Source organism: Cervus canadensis, chromosome 17, assembly GCF_019320065.1.
Source record: "Cervus canadensis isolate Bull #8, Minnesota chromosome 17, ASM1932006v1, whole genome shotgun sequence".
Taxonomy (NCBI): Eukaryota; Metazoa; Chordata; class Mammalia; order Artiodactyla; family Cervidae; genus Cervus; species Cervus canadensis.
Window position 1 is genome coordinate 36,967,108 of NC_057402.1, and position 23,544 is coordinate 36,990,651.

At 43.3% G+C, this 23,544-nt stretch overlaps 2 protein-coding genes and 1 pseudogene across 12 annotated transcripts in view; 2 read left to right on the forward strand and 1 right to left on the reverse strand.

The window, feature by feature from the left end:
* TMEM266 (transmembrane protein 266) overlaps positions 1–16,836 on the reverse strand; it is a 126,795-nt gene extending 109,959 nt beyond the window's left edge. The window contains exon 1 of the mRNA XM_043490003.1: positions 16,714–16,836. The gene's annotated coding sequence lies outside the window, so the exon portion shown is untranslated. The remainder of the gene's footprint in view (positions 1–16,713) is intronic.
* NRG4 (neuregulin 4) overlaps positions 16,499–23,544 on the forward strand; it is a 102,282-nt gene continuing 95,236 nt past the window's right edge. For 3 of the 11 annotated variants that reach the window (XM_043490008.1, XM_043490013.1, XM_043490017.1), the window contains exons 1-2: positions 16,932–17,076; positions 17,256–17,478. The gene's annotated coding sequence lies outside the window, so the exon portion shown is untranslated. Of the gene's footprint in view, positions 16,579–16,928; positions 17,077–17,255; positions 17,479–19,612; positions 19,638–23,544 lie in introns of those variants that run through there. The other 8 variants (XM_043490012.1, XM_043490009.1, XM_043490014.1 and 5 more) reach the window with 7 other exon arrangements.
* Positions 16,573–23,544, forward strand: part of LOC122454935 — a 29,116-nt pseudogene continuing 22,144 nt past the window's right edge.

The following is a 23,544-nucleotide window of genomic DNA, read 5'->3' on the forward strand; positions in this document are numbered from 1 at the left end:
TTCTCAGTTTCCTTCACCGGGTCGTCTACCTCCTCTTGACCTCTAAATGTTGACATGCCCCAGGGCTCATTAGTCAGACCTCTTATCTTATTCACTTCTCCTCTCTTCCAGGGCCTAGGTGAGCTCACTCAGTCTCACAACTTAAAAATGTCATTCACACATGCTTTCTCCAAAATGCTATCTCTGGCCCCATTCTTTCCCTTGAACACCAGACTTGCATATCCAGCTGCCTACTTGACATCTTCAATGAGACATCTCATAGATTGTAAAACTGAAAATGACTGAAACAGAACTTTTCATTTCACCCCACCTAAAATCTCCTCCTCCTCCATCTCGTGCTTCCCTGATAGCTCAGTTGGTAAAGAATCCACCTGCAATGCAGGAGACACTGGTTCAATTCCTGGGTTGGGAAGATCCCCTGGAGAAGGGAAAGGCTCCCACTCCAGTATTCTGGCCTGGAGAATTTCATGGACTGTATAGTCTATGGGGTCACAAAGAGTCGGACAGGACTGAGCGACTTTCACTTTCCTCCATCTCCACTTCAGGAAATGGCAATTTCATTTGGTGGCTCAAGCCCAGAACCTTGAAGTCAACCTTGACTCCCCTCTCTCTCTCACCCCACATCCAATCCATCAACAAATCCTATTGGTTCTACCTTCCACATATATCCAGAATCCAACCACTTGCCTCTGCTTCCACTGAGGGCAACCTGGTCCATGGCACTATTAACTCTCAACTGAAAAAAAGTCCCCACTGCTTGTCTGTTTTCTCTCCCACCCACTGCTAGTCAAACTCTAGGAAGCGGCCCAGTAAGACAAACTAAATCATGTTACTACTCCGCCCTCAACTATACAAAGATGTCCCAGTAAATTTTGCATGAAATTCAATGCTCACTATAGTTCACAAGGTCCTGCAAATGCTCTTTTCCAGTTTTATTTCCTACTTTTGTTACACAGGCCTCCTTGTTGTCTTCAGTAAGTTATTAAACTGAACATATATGCCTCAAAATATGAGATAAGATATAAAAAGAAAATTTGTGACATCAATAACACAGTGTATGTAGTGGGGTTCTGCAGCTGTTAAAAAAAAAAGTCCTTGTGTTTATCAGGTACAGGGCTTTGATTTTGCAAGATGAGGAGAGTTCTGGACATGGATGGTGGTGATGGTGCACAACAATGTGGATTTACTTAATTACAGGCTCTATTTCATTCAGCAGATCTCCAGAACTTAATGTGAATGTACTTAATGTCACTGAACTATATATTTAAAAATAGTCAAAATAGTAAATTCTATGTTATGAGTATTTTACCAAAATAGGTAAAACGGTAAATTCTTTTTTTTTTTGGCCACAGCTAGTAGCGTGCAGGATCTTAGTTTCCTGACCAGGGATTGAACCCATGCTCTCTGCATTGGGAGTACGGAGTATTAACCACTGGACTGACAGGGACGTTCCCTAAAATGGTAAATTCTATGTTATGTGTATTCTACCAAAATAAATAATAAAAAAGAAAAAGATTGTTAATATCTGTATATTTGCAAAACAGGTCTGAAAGCATAAGCACAAAAGGGGAATAGTAATTATTTATAGAGTAGTGTTAGTTGCTCAGCTATGTCTGACTCTTTGTGACTCCATGGATTGTAGCCCACCAGCCTCCTCTGTCCATGGGATTCTCCAGGCAAGAATATTGGAGTTGGTTGCCATGCCCTCCTCCAGAGGATCTTCCTGACCCAAGGATTGAACCAGCAGGGTTAAACCCAATTTCCTGCATTGCAGGCAGATTCTTTACCAAGTCTGAGCCACTAAGGAAGCCTGTTAGGGTAGGAGGATTACATATGATTTTCTTTTTGCAGGAAAAGTGCTTCTAATATATATATTACTTATTTGTGATTTTTATATATATTACATACATAATAAAATTCATAAAGAGCTGCATACAAAACTTATACCTAGTATGGTGATATTTAACTACACACAAATTCTGGAAATAAATATGTTATCACTAAACTTCCTATTTAGTGTCATCAATTTCAATGGATTTTCATTTCCACAGGAACTAGACAAGGGGACTTTAAACATAGGAGCACTTCGATTTTCAAATGCAGACGCAGGTGACAACATGGATGCTACCTGTCTGACACAGGACAATCATGCTACAGATGAACAAGCTGTTGCAAAAACTGACACATCTCTACAATGTGTTATTTGATAATGTGACATCTTTTGACATAGACCAAGCTACAGAGCTGCCTATCATGCATAATTAAGGGTTTCAGATGTACTAAGGTTTGCTCCTGCCAGATGCCATTCATCTATGCTTGACTCTTCCAACAAATATAACTGAAGCACAATTTGTAAAGCAAGCTCGCTGTGTGAATTATTTTGTACTGCTGTTTTAAGTCACTGCATGGTTCAGAGGAGTAGAGAAATTATTCTGGGATACCTAAATCACAAAGCACAATCCCATCATTTGGGGAGAGGATGCCAAGACCCAGAAGACAAAGTGACTGGTTCAGAGTTATCCTCCTAGTGTGTGGAATAGCGGGGGCTCAACTCCAGAAATCTTATGCTTTAGTCCCATGCATTTTCTCAAAAGTTGGAATGTTATCTTTGGAAAAGGAGAGTAACAACAGTCTGAATGTGGTTACAACTAGAAACAGCCTTCTCTCTTCCCAACCTTTGTCTTCAAATAGACTCCACAGCTTTCTGATTACTCACACTTTCAAGGACCACCTAATTTCAGCAATTAAGACTAATTTTCAGGTGTTGTTTTTTGTTTTAAATTCATCTGGTCTAAATCAAATCTTCAATCTCACATTTAGCTCAAAGTTCTTTCCCTCCACATGGCTCAGACTAACTCACAGCTTGAGGTCTTGCAAATGGGGAAGGAGATGAAATCTGCTTTTCTCTCCTTCACTTCTTCCATTGCTCTTGCTTTCCAGGATCAGTGGTGGACCAGGTGTGGAGGAGTTGACAAGGATTGAAGTAAAGGGGCCAAAGTCTTTGCACTTGACTGTAAAGCTCCCTTGACTGACAGCATTCTCTGGGTTGGTGTCCAAAGATTGAACATACCTTGGGATGCAGCTATGGCTTCTGATAAAGGCCTTGTGGGAATCTCCATAGGATCTGAGTCCGGGCCACCAAAGTGAGGGTGCTGTGGGAGCCCTCTCCCTTGGCTGGGAGGAACTAAGGCTCTCTCTGCCCATCTCCAGTTGCACTGTCCCTCAAATTCTGCCCAGTGAACCAAATCTTCTTGACTAGTCTTTTTTCTTTTTAAAGTTGAGAATTATGTTTTTTTTTAATATATATTTTATTTTGTAGAGTGTTTTTATTCATTTATTTTTGGCCACGCTATACATGGATACGGATCTTAGTTCCCTGGCCAGGGATTGAACCCATGACCCCTGCACTGGGAGCATGGGATCTTTAACTAGTGGACCACAAGGGAAGTACCTGTCTAGTCTTTTTTCACACAGGCTGGTGAGTGATGGCAGCTAGAAAAGTTTATCCACTTTTATATAAATCTTGAGGGGTTTTGCCTAGCTATTCCTCTTTAGAAGTGTGGGGTACTTACCACATAGCATTTTCATTAAAAAAAATTCCATTCAATATTGTCTTATGGGAGTCCTAAGTGTCAGCAAGGTTGTTCTTAGTTTTGGAAAGGAAGACAGTATACAAAGAGGAAGCAGTTGTTGGGAAGATCCTACAGGGAGAGAGGGAATTACCCACGGACTGCTGGAAAAAGGAGGGACTGCCTCCAAAGACAACCCTCCCTCAACATAGGGAATGTCAAAGATTCTGAGAAGACTCTGAGGGGAGCGGCTTCTCTGGGACCCAGCAGTTTGGGGGCATCAGGATAAGATAAAATCCTGCCGTTGCCCTTCACCCACTCAGTGGTATAGACTGAGCTCTTTCCTCCTTCTGAACTCTGGGTTCGCCATCTCTAAAATAGGGGGATGGTGACTATTTGTCATTTTTGGCTGCATAGCATTGTAGCATCCTCTCTGTTTGGAGGAATTACAAGATGGGTGGTGGGTAGACTCCCTCTTTGGCCATTACGGAAGCCCAAGAGGAGGCCATACTCCCTACCCTTCCCATATATTACAACATGGAAATGTGACCCAGGCTCATCCAAAGACTTTGAATCCTTAATAAGAATGCAAAAGTATGACTGTGGTGGAATGCGAATCCAGGGGTACGGCTTGAATGTTGACTGCAAGTGATCAGCCCAGACTAGTACAGGAGCGTCCAGTGCCTTTGAGCTGTGCCTGGCCACCTTGATTAAATTCTGAGCCTGGCTCTCTAGCCTCCGATGATTCTGCAGAGATGCCATGTTCTCTGTGATAATTATCTTAACTTGGCTCACAAGCCCCATTCAGTCCTTTTCTCCCTCTACAGTAGAGGCTAGAAAGCAAAATACTTGAATTCCCAGACACCTTTGCATTAAGAAGTGGTCATGTGATATAGTCCTGATTAATAAAATAAAACAAAACAAGAAGTCCCTTCCCCAGTATGAAGGTAAAACCTGGAGAGGAAAAAGCTTTTGTACTTCACCGTTGTCCCTCTCCTTCTTCCTGCCTGGAATACACATGAAATGCCTGGAAGTGAAGCATCTGCTCGTGACCATGAGGAACAAAATGCTAATCGGAACGCTGGCCTCTGATGACATCCCTGAGCAGCAAGACAAGCCGACACCACCGCTTTTAGAAGCGAAATACTGGTGAGAAAAGTAAATCTTGCTACATGGTATACAGCAGGTCAAAAGAGATTCCTTGCATTGGGTCCAATTTGCTACAGAGATTCAAATGGAGCTATTATAGTTTATCATATAACAGATGAAGATTCTTTTTGGAAGGTTAAAAACTGGGTGAAATAATTATGGAAAATGTTGGGAAATGAAACCTGTTTATGTATAGTAGGAACCCAAGTAGCGGCTCAGATGGTAAAGAATCTGCCTTCAGTGCAGGAAACCCAGGTTCAAGCCCTGGTTTGGGACGAACTCCTGGAGAAGGGAATGGCAACCCACTCCAGTATTCTTGCCTGGAGAATTCCATGGACAGAGGAACCTGGCGGACTATAGGCTATGGGATCGCAGAGTCAGACACGACTGAGTGACTAACACACACATACAGGTAATAAACTAGACTTGGAGAAAGAGAGACATGTTTTAATTCAAGAAGCAGAGTAGTATGCAGAATCTGTGGGAGCAAAACATTATCATACTTCAGCCAAACAGAACCAAGGAATCGACTCTTTCTTGACCTTTGTAAAAGAGAAGATAAACACACATCCTTCTACTCTGCCATCTTGATCGCCTCACCACAATCAAAGAAAGCTAACCAAAATGATCACATGCATCACAGTCTTGTATAACTCAACAAAGCTATGAGCCATGCCGTGTAGGGCCACCCAAGATGGACGGGTCATAGTGGACAGTCCTGACAAAACATGGTCCACTGGAGAAAGGAATGGCAAAGCACCTCAGTATTCTTGCCTCGAGAACCCCATGAATTGTATGAAAAGGCAAAAAGATATGACACCGGAAGGTGAGCCCCCCAGGCTGGTAGGTATCCAATATTTTACTGGGGAAGAGCAGAGAAATAGCTCCAGAGAGAATGAAGTGGCTGGGCCAAAGTGTAAAAGACACTTGGTTGTGGATGTGTCCGGTGGTGAAAGTAAAGTCTGATTCTGTGAAGAACAATATTGCATAGTAACATGGAATGGTAGGTCCATGAATTAAGGTGAATTGGATGTGGTCAAGCAGGAGATGGCAAGAGTAAATATCAACATTTTAGGAAACAGTGAATTAAAATGGATGGGAATGGGTGAATTTAATTCAGATGACCAAGGTATCTTCCCAACCCAGGGATCGCACCCAGGTCTCCCACCTGCAGGCAGATTCTGTACTGTCTGAGCTACCAGGGAAAAACCGAAGAATATTGGAGTGGGTAGCCTATCCTTTCTCCAGATCTTCCCAACCCAGGAATCGAACTGGGGTCTCCTGCATTGCAGGCAGATTCTTTACCAGCTGAGCTCCCAAGGAAGCCTAGACTTCTGCTGCTGCTGCTGCTGCTGCTAAATCACTTCAGTCGTGTCCGACTCTGTGCGATGCCATAGACGACAGCCCACCAGGCTCCCCTGTCCCTGGGATTCTCCAGGCAAGAATACTGGAGTGGGTTGCCATTTCCTTCTCCAATGCATGAAAGTGAAAAGTGAAAGTGAAGTCACTCAGTTGTGTCCAACTCTTAGTGACCCCATGGACTGCAGCCTACCAGGCTCCTCTGCACATGGAATTTTCCAGGCAAGAGTACTGGAATGGGTTGCCATTGCCTTCTCCCAGATTTCTGCTACCTAAGCAAAATCTGAGTTGATCATGATATTTATATTTGTAAAATATTTCATAGTTTAGAATCTTAAACTGTCATTTTTTGTATCATCTCACTGATCCTCACAGCAATGCTGAGCTAAACAGGGCAAGCATAAGACTATGAGGAGTGATAGGTTCTAGAGATAAGTATGCATGGTTAGAAGGCATCACTGATTCAGTGGACATGAACTTGGGCAAACTCCAGGAGACATCAAGAGACAGGGAAGCCAGATGTGTTGCAGTCCACAGCGTCGTGAAGAGTCGGACACTTCACGACTGCACAACTGAACAAGGGCAACAATGACCCAAGGCAGTGGGGAAAGAGGGACAGACATTGGACTAGGGGTCAGGAAACCTGTTTTGTGCTCCAGTTCCACCACTAACTTAGTACCTTGACCTTGGGAAAGTCATTTACCTCTCTGGGTCCAATTTCCTCATCTGTACAGTGAGGTTGCTGGATGTACTAGTCAACTTAGACTATCTTAACAAAATTCCTCAGACTACATGGCTTAAATAACAAACTTATTTTCTCACAGTTCTGGAGATGAAAGGTCCAAGATCAGGGTGCCAGTACAGTCTAGTCCTGGTGAGAGCTCTTCTCTCTGCTATGTCCTCACACTGGGGGTGGGGAAAAAGGGAGAGGGAGAGAGAGACAGCTAGAGAGAACTCCCTCTTTTTACAAGGACATAGTCCCAGCAGATTAAGGCCCCATCCTTATGACCTCAGCTAATCTTTTCTTTTTAAATTGGAGTACAATTGCTTTTCAATGTTGTGTTAGTTTCAGAATCAGCTATATGTAGACATATATCCCTTCCCTCCTGAGCCTCCCTCCCACCCACCTGCATCCCACCCCTCCAGGTCATGACGGAGCACTGAGCTGAGCTTCCTGTGCTGAGTAGCAGGTTCCCACTAGCTACCTATTCTACACATGGTAGTCTATGTGTACTCTCCCAGTTCATCTCAGCCTCCACTCCCCTGCGTCCACATGTCTGTTTTCTACGTCTGCATCCTATTCCTGCCCTGCAAATAGGTTCATTAGTACCATCTCTCTAGATTCCTTACAAATGCATTAATAAACAATATCTGTTTTTCTCTTTCTGACTTACTTCACTTGGTATGACAGACTCTAGGTCCATCCTCATCACTACAGATGATCCAATTCCATTCCTTTTTTATGGCTGATAATGTTCCATCATATATATGTACCACATCTACTTTATTCAGTCATTACTTCTGTGTCCTGGCTAATGTAAATAGCACCGCAGAGAACACTGGGATACATCTGTTTGTTTTTTTAATCATTGACCTCACTTAATCTTATTTATTTCCTCAAGATTCTTTCTCCACAAACAACCACGCTGGGGGTTAGGATTTCATCATATGCATTTTGGGGGAACACAATTCAGCCCACAGCACTGACATGACATTTGGAGTTCCTTCCACCTGTTAGCACAAGTCTGGAACATTGAAGATACTCACAGTTGTCCATGGAATCAATTAGTCTACTGGCTTCCTTGATTCAAGACATTGCACAAGGTTCATATCTCAACTCTTGGGTAGGGAGCATCTTGGGGTCTTCTGTGTATGCTTCTCCTTTTCAAAGGAAATTTACACACCAAAGGTGATCTCTGGCCAAAACAGGTCTCTCCTGAGGCTGGAGCCTTAACATTTTTCAAAAAGCAGTATATTTACTGTTACTTTCAGTTTTGGGGTGTGACATGAAAATTAGCTGCTGTCTTTAGAAAGAACACAATGGTGACTGTCATTTGGAGTTGGGTTTCAAATCACACGTATACAGGTAAATTTTCTGACTGCCACGGACAGTACTGATCAAATGTGGCCCTTCACCAAAGCCCAAAATGCCTTGTCATTCCTCCTTCACCCCTGAAGCACCTGCAAGTGCTGTTTTCAGGCATCTTTGTGGTCAGACGCAACCTCTGGTGAAGAGAGCCAGCCAGCCTTAGGTCAAATATAATTTTCTCCAATGGTAATTAACCAGGATTTCTCCAGAAATATTAATTATTTTTGGCTTAACATACTTATTGTCAAAGGCCTAAAAACAATTATATACTCACTGCCAAAGGCCTTAAATACAATTCCAACAAAAATATTCTGAGGATGGTTGAAACAGCCCTAGAATGAGGTGCTGTATTCAGATCCAAGGCCGTTAGGAGTAAAATGGTCTCAACTTCTATAACTACTTTATTTGTTTACTTCTCCTTATTTATGATAAAATCTATAACTGCTCATAACACTAAATTTTCCCTGTGTTAGTAATTTCAAACACAAATTCACCTTTCACAGCTATTAAAATCTTCATCTTCAATTGCCCCCAACTGTCCCAATTCTGGTATTCTTACAAAATGGTAAGATGCTGAGTTTCCATGTTTGATTCTGTAGAGCAATGGTTCTCAACTGGGAGATGCCAAAGATGCCCAGAGGGCATTTGGCAACATGTAGAGACATTGTTTGGTCATCACAACTGGCATCTAGTAGGTAGAGGCCAAGGATGCTACTAAACAGTGCACAGGACAGCTCCCCTACAACAAAGTTATCCAGCCCCACATGTCAATAATGCTGAAGCTGAAAAACCCTGCTACAGAATCTGAAGATGCAAAGAACATGGTCTGTAAGGCTGCCAGGGTAAGAGAGGGGAAACTTCTACTGGCAGCCCAACTCTACACACGACCTCAGAGACACAGCAGAGACTGATGGAGTATTTGCCATGCCAACAGATGTTGGGAACAGGATTAATTTTTTTTAGGCAGCCCCTCCTCCAATCTTCATTCAACTTCACTGTCCTCTTCACCTGCATAGTAAGGGGAAAGAAAACGGGACTAGAACACAGTGGCTCAGGAGCAGGCCTGTGACGAGGTCTGAAGATTTGCCACTTACACCCTCAGAGCTTATTTTACTTGCAATGGATGGCATGAGGACAGAAAAAAGCTCCACTTTATAAAATCCTAACAGCTTCATGGGTTGGTAGGATTTCAAACTCCTTTTAAAAGGCATTAAATAACTCCCTGTGCTCCCATTATTTTAATGATTTCTGTATATCCCTCCTCATTCCAAAAAGGTTGAGGTGGTTAACTCGCCCTGTGGTGTCGAGTCAATCTCCCCATATAAAGCTTACATGGGCTTTAGGACCGATCAATAGGTGTTTCAGTGTAGGAGGAAAAAGGATTTGGGGAGGACCAAGGAAACCTATAAAGTCTGGCAGTTCTAAGATATGAGTTAAATTCCTACTATGTGTAAAGTACAGTGCTAAATGCTGAGGCAATATTTTTTAAGCATATAAATCACAGCTGGTGTCCTTAAGTAATTTATAATCTGCCTGAGAGAGATAGGCTCAGTGCCCAAGGGAGGATGTCTTTCATTACAAGGCGGTCTGTGCTCAGAGCCGCCAGGCAGGCACAGCCCTCAGCTCTCTTCCCTTCCTCTGGCCGGGGAAGGAGGAGCAGAGCAAAGGCTAGAAGTGGGCACACACTGGAAAGGGTCGGGGCAGGGAGCAAACTAATCAGGTGCTAAAGTTACAGTTTTATCCCACAGCTACAAGAGAGACTCCGAAGGCATCCAAACAGGAAGGTACAGTGATAAAAGGTGACATTTACTGAGTGCTTGCTGTTTACCAGGCACACTCATTTCATCTTCTTCCTGATAGCCCTATGACAAAGCTACTCTTCTTCCCATTTGACTGATGAGGAAACTGAGGCATGGGGTTATTAAATCATTTGTGCAGAGTCACACAATTAGGAAGAGCTAGAGCCAGGATTCCCACCCTGGGCAGAGCCCACACTCTAATTTCTTCTCAGGACTGCCTCTTGATAGAACAGGAAGGTTGAGAGCTGAGGAAAGACCAGACATGTTAGGAAGACGCTGCCAGCAGGGAGCAGTTCAAGGAGTGGAAGTCAATGGGGTCAGATGTTGCTGAGCCATCAGGAACGAAATCTGAGAAAGGGCCATCGGATTTGTGATTAGGCAATCAGGGGTGACCTTTAAGAGTTCTGTTCCGTAGAAGGGTGGGGACAGGGGTTTCCGGTAAGACAGGAAGTAGGGAGTGAAAATGCAGAGAGTCCCCGATAGGAACTGATAATGAAAGGACAGGGAGAAACCAAAGAGACTTTTGAAGCTGTGCTACCAAACAATGGAACACAATTACAATATATTTCACCTTGTTCTTTTGTTTTGAAGGGTATAACTAATAAATTTCAGTAGCCATGGTTAAAGGAGAATTAGCAGTGTCACAGAAATTGTTTTTTGAAAAAAACAACGCTGCATCAAATTCGGGTAAAATCAAAGATTTAACTGTTTGAAGGGAAATCATTATGGGAGAAAGGTTATTTAACCTTATTTCTATATTGCATTGGCTGGACATGATGGCAATTCTGTAACTGGGATGCGGGACTGTCAGAAAATCACGGATGAAATAACTCGCTTCAGACGTAGTTCAAGCCAAGAGTAGCAGAAAGCACTGCATGCGTTATGGCTTGAGGCTGAAATTCAGAGAAGAGCTGCTTGATAGCAGCACGCACTTCCAAAAACCTGGGCTGCAAAGGGCAGAAATACTTATTAAAATTCTTTGTTTTAATGAGCTGTGGGAGCCCAAGTTATCGGCCCTGTCCTAGCTACTGAGTAGTTTCCATTACAAATCAAAAGCAGTTTCAGGCAGGCTGCATTTTCTTGGAGGGGAATTCTCTCCTGGTAGATAATTCGGACCGCCTAGGGCAGCAATTAAAGGCACTGAGGAGGAGAGAAGAAGGAGGCTTCCCTGTGGCTGAGGAGAGGCTCCACTGAGACTTCATCCCATAGCCATTCCCTCCCTCTGGCATTCCAGTGTACTCAGTCCTACAGTGTTCTGAGTCACGTTCATGTCCCAAATGCCCATCATTTTGCTGCTGCCCAAGAACTACTGCAAACAATAGATGAATGAAAGGTCACTCAGAGTCTGAAACTGCTGGGACCAAGATAATCTCAGGCTGGGATGCTGTTGGGGTACGCTTTCTGCAAAACTCAGACTCATGAGATAAATGCTTTGGCAATGAACTTTCACACCCTGGCTTAAGCAGGAAAGACACCAACAGGTATTCAACCTTAAAAAAAAAAAAAAAAGATGTTGAAGCTGGTAGTGCCATGATTAACCTGCCTGTATGAGTGTCCACAGATTCCTTTTCCTTTCTAGTGACTCAGGCCATGGGAAAGTTGGTGGAATCTAGAGCATCCTTCTTTGGAAGTCTTCAAAATCATTCTGCACTCCAAATAGAAGGGAACCCACACAGGTCTCCTTTCCATCCCAAGCCATATGCCCATCTACCTTTTGCTTCCATCTACCTTTCCTTGTTACACACTGCAGCCCTCAGGAGACTTTCTTTTCATCTTTCCAAGGGCTGACTCTGTCTGGGAGGTTCCTCTTTTGTCAACAGCGGCTCAAAAGTAAGACAACATCTCCCCCGATTCTTCTCCATTTTCCTTGTTGTTCTCCCCCACTCCCAACACATATACAGCCTTTGCATTTGAGAGGTTTCACTGCTCACGATGGGGAACTGCAAGGGCTACAAGAAAACAAGAAGTGTGGGAGGCTGGAAAGACTCAAGGATGCCACGGTGACTTGTCAGTTCTTTTCCATAGCACCAGGGTTAGGGGAGTGAACAAAATAGACAAAATCCCTGTGCTCTGGAGCATTCATTCCCTGGGGCTGATTTTTATAGAGTGTGTTCAGAGGGGCTGTGGATAAAAGCAAAGCAGGAGTAGGGATGGGAATGCCTGTGGGAGGGTGTGTAGTTTTAAAGGAGTGATGAGACTTTGAGCAGAGCCAAAAGGAGGTGAGGGAGCAAACCATGCAGGAATCTGCAGGAAGCATGGTCGAGGAGAGGGAGGCACTAGTGCTAAGGCTCTGAGGCAGCAGGAACAGCAAGGGGGCCTGTGTGGCTAGGCAGAGGCAGAGAAGGGTGGGAGGCCAGAGAACGGTGGGCAGAGCACTCTCCATCCTGCAGTGGGAGTGAGAAGGAGGAAAAGGCCCAGATTCCGAGCCATACTGATGAGGGCCTGAACCTCAGCGTCTGTTCCTTATGTCATGCACCTCAGACTCTTCTCTTCTAATCTAGAAAGAGTTGACCACAAAGGGTCCTTGCAAAGGGCTAAAGGAGACACGAATGTGAAACTACCTATGGCAGGACACAGCACACATCAGTTCCCTTCCTCCAGCCCTGGTTACAGGGCTCCTCTCATCTAGCTCCCATTGTGGCCGTGTCTAGAAGGATGTCATGTCTAGAAGATGATTCAAGGGCTTTCTAGAGGTTCAAAGTATACTACCAAGTGCAAGAAAAGAAACTGCAAAGCAGTATGCATCTATGTATAGTATTGTTGGTGAACAGTAACATTTTAGTGTCCGCATTAAAAAATCCAGAGAAATCCATACCAAACTACTAACGGTGGTCTCATGAAGGTATAAGACTATCAAAGAATCTAATCATGGACTGCTACCTTCTATATTTATGTAATGATTGAACATTTTACAACACATACATATTTGCAAGTAGAAATCACAATAGATACTAATGTTGGTACAGGAGAATTGATTTCCTGGCCCTTTCCTATAAGCAGCCTCCATCCTCCCTTGAGCCCAAAACCCACAGATGTGAGCCCACTTTAGGAACCCTTACATCTTCCTTATGGGGAAACTGAGTGCATACAAGTTCAACCAAAGGTCTAGGTCTCTCAAAAGACCAGGACTATTGGAGAAAATCCTATGGTGGGTGTGCCTGGCCAGCATTTGTGAACTCTGGTTCAGTTTGGAAAGGAGATGGATTAACTAGCAGGTTGTGAACCGCTTTCTAAATAAAATTAAAACCCTTGCTATAGCTTCCACCAAGGAGAGAAAAAGAAGACTGGTGAAAATCGAGTATTTCAGAGTAAACTGACTGTGAACTTTTGTTATTCCAGATTGTTGACACAGAAACAAATATCTCATTTTAGAGAATACTAAGTTAAGTGTAAGAAAACAAAACATTTCACAAGTAAGTAGCCTACAAGGTCAGTCAAGGAAAGACAAATATGCCAGTTCCCAGTGTCTTACTCAACAATACATTAAAATGTGCATTACAATAAGTCACTGCAATGCATGCTAGTTATATAGCTTGGAAAAATTTTAGTTGCTTCCCCACTTCCAAAAAAAGAAAAAAAAAAAATCCTTGGTGAAGGGAATTAAAAAAAAAAAAGCTTAAGCATCCATAGTTGCCCATATGGTTTTTCCCAGTGTAAACATATGTTTCAGGGAAACAAATATGTAGTCAGAAACGTTTTAATGTTCCTCAAATTGACCACTGCACCAAAAAAAGGGTGCTCAGCCCTGCAGTAAATAAAATCCTGCTTGAATAGAAGAAAGTAGACTTCTTGGATGCTTTTTAATTATGAGACTACTGTCTGTAGAAGATAGAGGTGCTCCCCATTGGAAAACCCATTTACTCCCCAGAATCAAGCAATGCCTCTCTTTGCACTTCCCGCTCAGTAACATCAGGACTTATCTTGAGTTTATCTGATCAGAAACTGGAAATCCCCAGGGCAGAAAGGCTCCATCTCAGCATTTCCATAAGCACTGGAGCTGTGCGCTTCCAAAACCAAGTGACTTCCGTGAGGCAAAATGGTTGTAACAAATTGCTTTACTATCAACAGAATACAGTATAATGAAAAAAGTAACATCATGATGTCCTAAAACCAGTCATATTGCCCAAGAAAGAAAACAGAGCTTGTAGAATTTACAAGAGAGTCTTTTATTTCTGACAATATTATTCACCAATTTATCATTAAAGCTGTAACTTCCATGGGATATAATTTTCAAATAATCCCTTATGCTTATCTATACTTTTCTCACCACCATCTCAAATATGTGACCTGAGTATAAAACTTTGTAGTCCCCCTGGATGAATTTCCCATCCATGCAACCACAGTGAGAACTGTTAGGAATGTGTAGCAAGATCTCATAGCTGCGTTATAATAATGCATTTATATAAAAATATTAAATTTACACCCATTGTTAAATGTACAGATTATAAGATTTTCAAATGAAGAGCTGCCACAATCACAGAGAGACTGGATTATGGTCTACAGCTTGATTAGATTTCTTCACCGGGTTAAGGCACATACACACAAGTGTGTCGATGTTTTAATGACTGGCAATGAGACCAGAAAATGGTGTGCAGTGTAGGGAGAAGATAGGACTGGAATGTGACCATGAAAACTGTGAATGATTCATTCTACCTGATGCATATATATTTTTTAGATTTAAATGTGAAGGGAAACAACTTTTTGAACTTAACTGTTTTGGGAGAGTTGAACAGAAACATGTCTTTAAAAAAAATTTTTTTTTTAAACTTTTTATTTTCTATTGGGGTATACCCGATTAACAATGTTGTGATAATTTCAGGAGAATAGCAAAGGGACTTGGCCATACATATACATGTATCCGTTCTCCCCCCACCCCCCCCATCCCATCCAGGCTGCCACATAACATTGAGCAGAGTTCCATATGCTATACAGTAGGTCCTTGTTGGTTGTCCATTTTAAATACAGCAGTGTGCATATGTCCATCCCAAACTCCCTAACTATCCCTTCCCTCCATCCACCCCCCATCTGGCAACCATAAGTGCATTCTCTGCAAGTCTAAGAAACATGTCTCAAATCCCATGTTTATAGGCTCAGTGCCACCTTAAAAAATTCCACACAAATCCATTCTGAAACAACAGTTTCTATTACTGGAAAGTCACAAAGGTTGAATTGAATCTATGAAATGGAAAATCAGATCCAAGCCTGTATGCTCATTCATAAGCTTTGATCTTAATGAAAATGTAGATGGAGTGACAGTACCAGGGTTAAACATTACTCCCACTCCCTTACCCACGCACTAAACCCCCCGTTCCCCAGCAATCAGATGCACTAGAGTTTGTATCCTTATCCTGTCCCTGACTGTGTGACCTTGGGCAAGTTAGCTAACCTAGTCTTAGTCTCTTCGTGTTCAACATGGAGATAATAGGTTTGTTATGAAGATTAAATGAGATCATGTACCAGTAACTCGTAACTCAGTATCTGGTATAGATGACCATTAAAAAAATGTGTTCTCATGATTAAATGTGGCACTCTACTATATATTTTAGAAGCAATTATAGTCCTGTTGCCATATCCAAAGATCTTGCGATAACCATTTTCATTCTATACTTCTAGCTTTCGCTATTTCTTCACCATAGCATTTCGGGGGGGGGCGGGGGGAGCAAAAAAAGGTAGTCAGTTTCATACGTCCCACTTTTGGAACTGTTTCTTGAAGCAAGGTGAAAAGCTGGGGAAATAGGTAACTTAAGAGAAATTTAGTCTTTAGGATATGATGTTATATGTGTATGGAATATAAACAAATCATCTCATTTCAATCTATAACATATGGGGCATCAAATGATAGTCAGGTTTTATTTTAAAAGAGACAAAAGCCAAGCAGTATTAAAGAATACATTAGGGATCAATATGGGCTTATTGCTATCTCAGTATTAGTGTCTGAAACAGGGATTGGTGGGCTAGATTACAGGGAATTTCATGGGGTCTAACTTCCAACAGGTGGCAAGCTTTAGTCATCCTCAGATGCAAAACCTTAATGAGTTTGAGTATGCAAGTCTCAGGAATTCTGTTCAAGGCCTCCTCTCGGCAATCAAGGGAAACAGTCTTCTGGTTTTAAGCCACCCTGGCAAGTTAGCAAGCAGGGGAACTGTCTGCCGTAGCTTGCACCTGTCCCCAGAACCGGATTCTGGCCTGACAGTGAAAAACCACCATCCTTTCTTGCCAGTCCATTCTGCCGCTGTGGCGCCTCCAGACAAATGGGGGAAGCCCACGAGGAAGCGGTCACGACCAACCAAGCCACAAATCCCTGGGGTGTGGGATTTCCACCTCAATACCACACTCGAAAACCGAAAACAGGCGCTCGCTTGTTATACTGCAATGGGATTCCCCCCAGCAGCAATCCCCCCCCACCCCCAGCTTGCATGTTTTATTAATAAATGCAAGATGGCACACGGATGCAAAGAATGGGAGGTAAGGCATCTACAGCTGGACCCGAACCAGGGCAGTTTGCAAAAATAAATAAGAAGCATGTGACAAGAAGCAGATCTCCAGGCTGGAGCTGAAGCCCTGGGCTGCCCCAGGCACCCTCGCATTGCTACCCCGGCCGGAGGGGATGAAGGTCAGTGGTAAGATCCCAGCCCTCCCGGGCACGTACCCTGCAAACCCTGACCGGCCCCCACCCCCGCCCCGGCCACAGGACCCGGGCAGCGTGGCAGGGGAAGCCCCGGCCACGGCCGGCTGCGGGGACACATACCTGCTGCCGGGGCTGGGGATTCGCTCGGCTCTGCAGCGGCGCTGGCCGCGGCTCGCGCTCCCGGGGCTCCCCTCTCCGCCCCCCCGCCCCCTCGCGGCCCCGCGGCTCCCTCCGCTCCTCCGCCCACCGCGCTCGGGGGCGCGCGCGCGGGGCCACGCGCCGGCGGCAGGACCGGGCCCGCGCCTGCGCCCTCGTCTCCTCTTTCGGCGCGCGCGCCCAGGAGGCTGCGGAGCGGACGCGCGACTGTCTAGGAAACGGCAGCCTCGGCCGGCCCGGAGGGCGGCGGGAACCGGGCAGGGGGCGGGGGCTGGGGACGCGGCCCGCGCCTGGGCCCGAACGGAGCGCGCAGGTCTCGTGGCGCGGGTGAGGGGGTCGCGGGGACGTGTCGGGTGTGTGGGGGGCTGCGCGTGCGCGTGTGGAATCAGGAGGGGGTCGTGGAGAGAAGGTCTGAGGTAGAAGGACTGGGAAGCAACAAGTGAGGGGGCCCCATTCGCGGTATTTCGTTCAACCGAGAATAGAAACCTTCTCTGCCTTTGGTGCAGCGCTTTGCAGTTTCCAAAGCTCTTTGCCAGCCATTGGTTACATCCACACACGGCACCCGGTGAGGCAGCGAACGGCGGGCATGGATTGCCCTTTGAGCTTTGATGAACCCCTTTCTGGCCGAAGTCGAACCAGAATCAGAGACCCCCTGACTCAGGCTGCTGTCTGGGGAAAAAATTACTTGTGAGAACCTTCATTTCATAGTTGACCTCGGGACCCTTGTAGGTCAGTGTTTCTCAAGCTTTTTTTTCTTTCCATTATCGTTCTCTTAAGAAAAGCCTTTTAAAACGTTTTGCTCATCAATCTCTTCCTCCTCGACGCCATGAAATTCTGATACCGTTCATATACGGTATAGCTGCTTATGTACCGCACGTGTATCGTGTTTCACACATAAAAGGAGTAAGATCTCACCCTTTGGAGGTAAAACATCTTCCCCGTGGAGAATGCTTGCTTTAGGACAGTGGCTCTTGGTTAGCGGGTGGGGCAAATGGCTTAGATGAGGACTCTGGGTGCACGCAGAAGACTAGAGATTTAGGTTCTTATATCCTCCCTGTTTCTCATGTCTGTACGGGCTCCTGTGAGCAGTGGAATACAATCAATTAAGCCCCTTCTGGAGTTAAAGTAGCTTTTGTCACTTGTAGTCTCGATTCATGCTAAAAATCTAGGCATTTTCCAGTAGAGTCCAGATAGTTTTGCTAAAGTACTTGAAAAGATCGCAAACCCTCTCTTCTAGACCACCAAATTCCAGGGTGAGCTCTAGCTCTACAAGACAGCCTTGATTTCTGGTTCTCATACCTCTTTATAAAGGTTTTGGTGTTTGTTTTGGTTAGGCCTGTTTGATTCGCAGGAATGTCTTAGTCTAGTCATCCCTGTCTCTTCCTCTTCCCACCTCAGCTTTTCTAGCTAAAAGTTGGAAATTATGCAGTTGAAAGACTTCAAAACACAGGTCACAGAATTGCCCCAGGGGCTTGGATCATACATTTCTTAGACAAAGAGATATCTAGATCGGGAATGTGTATCTACTTTTGGCAAGTTGGGAAATAAGTAAAATTCCTTCTTTCAGGTCCTCCCTCATCTTTAACCCAACTCTAATGGAATTTAAGAGGAACACAAAGCCCTTGGAGGTGATATGTGTAGAAGCTACCCGAGTTGCCAGAGGATATTTCTTCTCCATTTAAAGTAGACTTGAAAAGAGAAAGGGGGGATGAGTCTGGAAAAGTTGGGAAGATGGATGGGATGGGGAATGGGTAGTTTTTTGACAGGTGGTGGCAACATTTCAACTACATTTGAAAAAGTGTAAGAAAAAGTAGCCTTGGCATAGCTTGTTCTTGTTGTTTTCCACCCCCATCCCTCCCTATCCCCCCCCCCACTTAGTAGAACTCCAAAGGCTTGATTAAAAGCATCCAGTTACAATGCTAGTTAAAACAGTAGGACACGTTTTGAAACTTTCAGACAGAAAAATTGGAACACCACTTTGGTTTGCATAGAATCTTTGTAGTCTAATACCAGTTTTAGATTCAGGTGTAACACTGCTTCAAGGGAACTTTTTTCCTGTAACAGCTGTCATTGAAGACCCTCTAGAGACAGAAAACTGTGGGAATTATATGCTAATATCTTTTACCTGGGTCTTTTAAGTGTGCTGCTTTTTTTTTTTTCTTGTAATCTTGAGTTCATGGAAAATGTAGGTGCACCTATTTTATGTGGTAGTGTGTAGTAAAAAAAAAAAAAAATCCCCTAACACCTGTAATTTATTAGCTCTATGCTGCACCCTGGTGGTGTGTACTTTATATCACCGACCCAAACTAAAATCCCCCTCTAATTCTTTAGGGATATTGAAAACCTAAATCAGCTGTGTAGACAAGCTGCTATTCTGCTTTCTCCAAACTTTTCCTGCTCTATTTTCAAATTTCTAAGTCCTAATACCTGGAGGAGGATTATCCCCTGAGGGTGATCAATTTGGAGGAACCGTGAAGAACTCTGGCAGGCCTCTTTAGCTTATTCTTAAATGTATCTATAGGAATCTCTTGAGGATGCTTGATTAAAATCGGATTCTGGAGGCTCCCCTCAAATCCATTAAAGTTGAATCAACACAAGTGTAGCCTGTTATTTTTATTTTTAACTGCCCCAGGTGATGCTTGTCAACAGGAGAGGTTGAGGAACACTGGAGCTATAAATAGGACAGGTGCCCGCTTCAGTAGACTGTAGGTGACTAGAGAAGGGACTTTGTGGGTGATGGAACCCCACAACAAAAGGAAAATAGGACCTATAAGCAGAAATAGAAGAAATTGTAGTTTTAAGGCTTGTGTGTCACTCTCTTGCCAAGTATATCTGCTTCTAATGTGGCTGTAATTACCTTGCTCTTCCATACCAAAATATCTTTTGAGGTAAGTCAGATTTTCTTTTGTTTAAAAAGACTGTCTTTTCAAGAGCACCAGAATCACATAATCAGAAAAATTGTGCATGTATGCAGCTGCAAGATTAGGAGAAGGCAGACTGGAGATTACATTGATCCTATGCATGTCTGAAAAAGATTGCTATTAGAGTTAAAATTTGTTCTCTTGAGGTAATTGCTTGAAAAAGTAGAACGTGTGAATTCTGATGCCACGTGATTTGTGAAATTTAAATAATATCAAGAGATTTTAAGTTGTTAATGTTTATGTAAATGTTAATATTTTAAAACCTCTGCTGCACGTTGATTTGGGATGCAGCCTCACTTACTGGGAACACACAGGGAGAAAGCCAGTCTGAGTCAATGAAAAGCTTGAAAAATGGAATATATGTGAATTTGTGTGATAATTATTTAAAAATTTAAGTATACATAATACCTGCTAACAAAATAGCTTTCAAAATCCTGCTGAGTGCTTTAATGAATAAATGTGATTGACTTTTAATTAGCAAAATTCATGTGCATATATTCTGTGTGGATAAAGCAAAGCACAGTACTGTGCACTGAATAGGTCCTCAATATTCTTTTAAAAAATATTTTCTCATAAATAGGTTAAATACACTTAATGTAGCAAGCCCATTTTCAAGGACAGAAGAGGCAGATTTTACCTTGAGTGGTGGCATGCCGAGAATGGCGCAGTGAGAACATCCCTTGGGGTGTAGGCAAGAAAGTTCTCATTGTCTGTAGGGAATTTGAACTATAATATACCCACTAAAAGCCTGTCTGATTTTTATTACCAGCAGTTTTTATATACCAGAAATTCTAAACAATGTCAGTGATAAAATATTCTTCTTTGAAAAATTTCTTATGAACCTAGTTTCTAAACAAGGTCCATAGTTACTTTACATATATATATAGTTTATTTTATTTTTTACTGTGCTGGGTCTTTGTTGCTGCACACGGTTTTTCTCCAGTTTCAGCGTACTCTATAGTTGGGATGCTTTGGCTTCTCATCTTGGTGGTTTCTCTTGTTGTGGAGCATAAAGCTCCCAGAAGCTTCAGTCGTTGCTGCACGCCGGCTTGGTAGTTGTGGAACACGGGCTTAGTTGCCTCGTGGCATGTGGATTCTTCCGGATCTGGGATCAAACCCCTGTTCCCTGCATTGACTGGTGGATTCTTAACTACCAGACCACCATGGAAGTATTTTTGCCTGTTTATGGGGCTCTCCGTGCAAGAATACTCGACTGGTTTGCCATTTCCCCCTCCAGTAGACTATGTTTTGTCAGAACTCTTCAGTATGACCTGTTCATCTTGGGCAGCCCTGCGTGGCATGGCTCATAGTGTCATTGAATTATGCAAGGCCCTTCACCATGACAAGGCTGTGATCCATGAAGGGGAAGAGAAACAAAAGGCAAGGGAGTAAGGGAAAGATATTCCCAACTGAAGGCATCCCTGGTGGCTCAGATGGTAAATAATCAACCTGCAATGCAGGAGACCCCTTCAATCCCTGGGTCAGGAAGATCCCCTGGAGAAGGGAATGGAAACCCACTCCAGTATTCTTGCCTGGAGAATTCCATGGACAGAGGAGCCTGGCGGGTTACAGTCCATGGGGTTGCTAGAATCAGACACAACTGAGTGACTAACACAACTACATACCCAATGCAGACTTCCAGAGAATAGCAAGAAGAGAAAGAAGGCCTTCTTAAATGAACAATTCAAATAGAGGAAAACAGTAGAATGGGAAAGGTTAAGATCTCTTCAAGAATATTGGAGGTATCATGGACCATTTCATGGAAGGACGGGCACGATAAAGGATAGAAGCTGTAAGGACCTAACAGGAGCAGAAGAGATTAAGAAGAGGTGGCAAGAATACACACAAGATCTGTACAGAAAAGGGCTTAATTATTTGGATAACCACATTGGTGTGGTCATTCACCTAGAACCAGACATTCTGGAGCATGAAGTCAAGTGGACCTTAGGAAGCATTACTATGAATAAAGCTAATGGAGGTGATGGAATTCTAGCTGAGCTATTTCTGATCCTAAAAGATGATGCTATTAAAGAGTTGTACTGAATATGCCAGCAAATTTGGAAAACTCATCAGTGGCCACAGAACTGGAAAATGTTGATTTTCATTCCAGTCCTAAAGAAAGTTCAAGTGAAAGTGTTAGTCACTCAGTCGTGTCCGACTCTTTGTGACCATATGGACTCTAGCCCTCCAGACTCTTCTGTCCATAGAATTCTCCAGGAAAGAATACTGGAGTGGGTATCCATTTCCTTCTCCAAGTGATCGTCCCACCCTAGGGATCAAACCCAGGTCTCCCACATTGCTGGCAGATTTTTTACTGTCTGAGCCACCAGGGAAGTCCCAAACTACTGGACAGTTGTGCTCATTTCACATGCTGGCAAGGTAGTACTCAAAATCTTTTAAGCTAGGCTTTAGCAGTATGTGAACTGAGAACTTTCAGATGTACAAACTGGGTTTAGAAAGGGCAGAGGAACCAGAGATCAAATTGCTGACATTCACTGGATCATGGAGAAAGCAAGGGAATTCAATAAAAACATCTACCCCATTGACTGCTAAAGTTTTTGACTGTGGATCACAACAAACTGGAAAATTCTTGAAGAGATAGGAGTACCAGACCACCTTAATCTGTCTCCTGAGAAACACATATGAGGGTCAAGAAGCAACAGTCAGAACCAGACATGGAACAACAGACTGATTCAAAATCGGGAAAGGAGTACATCAAGACTGTATATTGTCACCCTGCTTGTTTAACTTATATGCAGAGTATATCATTCGAAATGCCAGGCTGGATGAATCACAAGCTGCAATCAAGACTGCAGGCAGAAATATCAACAACCTCGCATGGTACTGCTCTAATGGCAGAAAGTGAAGAGGAACTAAACTGCCTCTTGTTGAAGGTGAAAGAGGAGAGTGAAAAAGCTGGCTTAAAAGTCAACATTCAAAACACTTCAGATCATGGCATCTGAGCCCATCACTTTATGGCAAATAGATGGGAAAACAATGAAAAGAGTGACAGATTTTCTTTTCTTGGGCTCCAGAATCACTGCAGATGGTGACTGCAGCCATGAAATTAAAAGACGCTTGCTCCTTAGAAGAAAAGCTATGACAAACTAGACAATGTATAAAAAAGCAGAGACATCACTTTGCCAACAAAGGTCTGGATAGTCCATACTATGTTTTTTCCAGTAGTCATGTACAGATGTGAGAATTGGACCATAAAGAAGGCTGAGTGCTGAAGAATTAATGCCTTCTAACTGTGGTGCTGGAGAAGACTCTTGAGAGTCTCTTGGATAGCAAGGAAATCAATCAATCCTAAAGGAAATTAACCCTGAATATTCATTGGAAGGACTGAAGCTGAAGCTCCAATACTTTGACCACCTGGTGCGAAGAGCCACTCACTGGAAAAGACCCTGATGCTAGCAAAGTTTGAGGGCAAGAGAAGGAGGTAACAGAGAATGAGATGGTTGGATGGTATCAATGGACATGAGTTTGAGCAAACTCTGGGACTTAGTGAAGGACAGGGAAGCCTGGCTTGCTGCTGTTCATGGGGTTGCAAAGAGTTGGACATGACTTAGGGACTGAAGAACAAACAAGAACAATGTAAGCTTCAAATTAGCACATTTTAATTATTGATCCTTTAATAAATATTATATTCTACAGAGACGTTAAATCAGAGAACTCCCAATTATATAGCTGGCCTTCTATAAACCTAGACTCAGCTCTATGGATATTTTTCCAAATAAATTAATAAAAATTCAGGGTAATGCAAGACTTCAGGTGCAGTTCATGTCTGCAACCCCTTTGGTCCATATCCCTGTATTTAAATAGTAGATTCTTATGCAGTGATAGTACAGAGACTGTTAGGTGAAGAAACAGC